At 42.8% G+C, this 4,283-nt stretch overlaps 1 long non-coding RNA gene across 1 annotated transcript; it reads left to right on the top strand.

The window, feature by feature from the left end:
* The first annotated feature begins 3,091 nt into the window (after nucleotides 1-3,091).
* Nucleotides 3,092-3,530, top strand: LOC130239963 (uncharacterized). Its single transcript, XR_008838726.1, has 2 exons — nucleotides 3,092-3,142; nucleotides 3,318-3,530. It is a non-coding gene; the product is annotated as an uncharacterized LOC130239963 (long non-coding RNA).
* The last annotated feature ends 753 nt before the right edge of the window (nucleotides 3,531-4,283 follow it).

Genomic DNA, 4,283 nt, shown 5'->3' with positions numbered 1-4,283 from the left:
TCTGGCCAAGCCCCTTTGCTGTGTGGGGAGTATGTGCGTGGTGAATGCGCGTTACCTGAAACATTTGTGATCTCACTAGCCCGGATGTTTTTTTGTTGTTGTTGTTGTCCCATATTCATTAGCTGTAGGCTTTGCTAAGCTAACTTTGTAAAAGCCAATGTCTCCCTTTGCATTGAGCATATTACATTCAGAGATGTTGTTTATGTTCACACAGCTACATTACACATCAACTAAAGTTTCAAATATGATATCCTAGTGGACCACCCCTTTAAAAAGAAATAAACATATTTTAAAAAAGTAAATCACAATACCGTGAGACTGTGAAAACCTAAAACCGTGACATTTCCATCCAAGGTATTAAATCGTCAGAACCTTATACTGGCCCATGCCTAAATCCTAGCCAAGTCAGAGCTTGGATTTTTTGGTAACATTGGTAACACTTTATCATGATGATCCATTTGAGTATTAGTAGACTGTCTGCTTAATATCCGTTGATACTCTTCCTTCAACAGACATTTAACTGACTGTAAGAAACTTTGCAAGTACATGTCAACTTACACTAACCCTAACCTCAACCCTAACAGTCTACTTATAATCTAATGAGAACTAGTTGGCATGTAGATGCAATGTAACTTAAATTCAACAAACGGACCATCAAAATACAGTGTGACCATAATAAGCAAATAACTATGATGGTTTAGATTAATTCCCACTATTATCTAATGGCTTATTATTTGGCCAGATCGAATCAGCAGACATTTTTTTGCTTTTTATAAGCAGAATTGAGCAAAAATACAAAATCTGCAGATTTATGTGGAATAGTTTTGAAACTAAAAACATAACATAATATAACTTTTATATAAGGTTAACCATGCAAATCCAATAAGAACCATTTTATTCATTCATTTTCTTTATTTATCAGGGGTCGCCACAGTGGAATGAACTGCGAACTTATCCTGCATATGTTTTACGTGGCGGATGCCCTTCCATACGCAACCCATTACTGGGAAACACTCATTTACACACACACTCATACACTACGGCCAATTTAGTTTACCCAATTCCCCTATAGCTCATGTCTTTGGACTGTGGGGGAAACTGAAGCACCCAGGGGAAACCCACACCAACACAGGGAGAATATGCAAACTCCTGAGCAACCATGTCGCCCTATCTGGAGCTGTATGACTTCCTAATAAATATAATTCATTCATTCATTTATTCTCCTTCAGCTTAGTCTCTTATTTATCTGAGGTCGCCACAGCGGGGAATGAACCGTCAACTATTCCGGCATATGTTTAACACGGCGAATGCCCTTCCTGCTGCAACCCAGCACTGGGAAACCCACACACACTCATTCACACACATACACTATGGCAAATTCGGCGTATTCAATTCACCTATAGTGCATGTCTTTGGACTGTGGGGGAAACCGGAGCACCCGGAGGTAACCCACACCAACACGGCGAGACCAAATCGTAAATATCACAATTAATAAATATTACAATTATACAAATATCAACAGCAACACTTGTGCACAATATGCAGCTAACTTAATAATCTGGGGTCCCCACAGCGGAATGAACCACCAACCTATCCAGCACATATTTAAAGCAGCGGATGCCCTTCCAGCTGCAAACCGATACCCTAATGTTAACAATATTAATTTTGCACAAAAAGGACCATCTTTTAATATTAGAAATAAATATATCAACAATACATAATCAGTATGTGAATGTATTAGCAATAGCATTAACAAAAAAAATACTGTTAAATTTTGCTGTTGTTTTTTTTATTAGAGGTGCTTTAAGGCCAAGTAAGGGTTGTCCTTTCAACTTAGTCTCACATACACACACATACCGAAGCACACAGTGTGGTGTGTTTAATCCCGGATGTTTGTGCTTCTGTGGGTTGAAGTCCTCTGTGGAATAACACTAAGAGTAATGGGCCTGCATGTGTGTGTTTGTAAGTGTAACTTCCTCTTTAAAGCTGGTGACAGAACAAAACACTCCATGATGTTCACTAACCCATCTAGTGTGTGTGAGACACTTTGTCGTGCATTACATCTTGCTGCACATGTGTTTTTGCTGACATTAACTGGAGTCTTTATGGTTTGGCAAACACATACAGTCTTTCCAGGTTCACAAAACCTCAAACCTGCAAACGTGTGGAGAGACCCCCGCGGACCCTCACAGTGTTACTAAAACACTGCCTCCATTACTGGGTGGTCTCGGCTCTTTGTAAAATGGAGTCAACCATGGCTAATAAAGCTAATGTAGGCATGTTTTAAAAATACAGTGGTTAGCACTGTCGCCTTACAGCAAGAAGGTCACTGGTTTGAGTCCCGGCTGGGCCAGTTGGCATATTTCTGTGGAGTTTGCATGTTCTCCCCGTGTTCGTGTGGGTTTTACTCCGGGTGCTCCGGATTCCCCCACTGTCCAAAGACATGCGATATAGTGGCGCCGTAGTGTATGTGTGTAAATGTGAGAGTGTATGGGTGTTTCCCAGTAATGGGTTGCATCTGGAAGGGCATCTCTGTGTAAAACATGCTGGATAAGTTGCCGGTTCATTACACTGTGACGACCCATGACAAATAAGGGACTAAGCCAAAATGAATGTTGTTACTCTGGTTGTTTGTTCCCTGTTTCTCCATTTGTTTTGTGTAAAGTCTGTGAAATGTTTGTTTCTTATTTAGCCATGTGTATTCTCCCTTTTGTGTTCTTTCTTTTTTTGTGATTGAGTAGCAAATACTGTAAATATTGATGGTGTTGAAGCAGTAGGGGTTGAACGCAACATAGCCAGGGAGCTAGTAAATTTTATATTTTATTTCTTTTGTTTTGTTCAGATTATTTAGCTTCAATTCGTGTTTAGTAAGTGATCATTTTTGTTTATTATTATTTGTGGGTCAAATCTGAAGTAAGGCTTCAGGTTATATTTTTATTTTGAAAAGCTTTTATTTGTTCCTTTGATTTGTTTATGTTCCCTTCTTGACCTCCTAGACGTGTGTCGTAACATAAAGTGGGGGCTCGTCCAGGATTCTGAACAAAAATAGCTGTAACAATAAATAGCTCCACACATTCTATGTATGTGTCACGGATTGGCCAGGCTCTTCCACCAGCCTCACGCAAAGATCACCATCACCTGAGTATTAACCACACACAGCTGCACCCAATCACTTAGTCACTATATAAGTACACACCTCACTTCACTCAGTGTCCGGTCTCGTTCCTACGAAGCGGACTCTGAGTGAAACACCTCCTGGTAATCACTAGCATTTCAACCTCAATATATTGTACTTATCTGCTCTTTGTCTCTCCTAGTTTGTCCAGTGTTCCCGGTGTCCTGTCTGCCTTGTGTTTGTCATCAGTCTGTCTTCCCCGCAAGCCCTCTGGTGTGTGCATTCGGTCTCCCTCTGTATCAGTCATCCAGCCTGCCACCAAGGATCACCCGAACAACCAGACTCCACTCACTTCTCCTCCGTTCTCCTTGTGTGCTCAGTTGTTGTTTAATAAACATCGTTGATAATTCACTCACCTCCTTTGTCCGTCTGCTTCCCATAACAGAAGACCGGACCTCTACAATCAACAGCATGAGCACTCACGATCCCATTCAAGAGTTGGTGGACTCATTGAAGAGAGTTTTATTACCATCTACTCCACTTCCCGAAGCACCACCAGCACCGAGCACTTCTTCACCGTCCACCCACTCATCCAGTCCCATGGCTCGACCAGCGCCCTACTCTGGCGGGGCGGAGGAGTGCAATGGATTTCTTTTGCAATGTTCTCTCATATTCACCATGCAACCTGAGTTATATCCCACAGATCGGTCCAAAATCGCATTCATCATCTCCCTTCTCTCTGGATCGGCTCTTCGGTGGGCAGAAACCATTTGGCAACAGTCTGGGCCGGTAACCAGCTCCATTCAAGCATTCACCAAGTACTTTAAGGAGGTTTTTGGTCGCGCAGATGCAGAAGTAGCAGCTGGAGAACAGTTATACCATCTCAAACAGGGAGCCATGTCCACTCAGGATTATGCGCTCCGGTTCCGTACTCTGGCTGCTGCTAGCGGATGGAATGAGCGATCTCTCCTCACCACCTACCGGCTCGGACTGGAGCCCAGCTCCGACTACAGCTAGCAGCCCTCGACGATACCTTGGGGTTGGAGAAATTCATCCAACTATCCCTCCGCTGTTCCGATCGTCTGAGGGTATACCAGCACGATCTTCCACCTGTTCCCCAAGCACTCCTCCGTTCGCCAGAGCCAGCAGTCCCTCCAGAACCTGAACC

Source organism: Danio aesculapii, chromosome 13 (genome assembly GCF_903798145.1).
Source record: "Danio aesculapii chromosome 13, fDanAes4.1, whole genome shotgun sequence".
Taxonomy (NCBI): Eukaryota; Metazoa; Chordata; class Actinopteri; order Cypriniformes; family Danionidae; genus Danio; species Danio aesculapii.
This window is presented reverse-complemented; position numbering and strand designations above follow the sequence as displayed.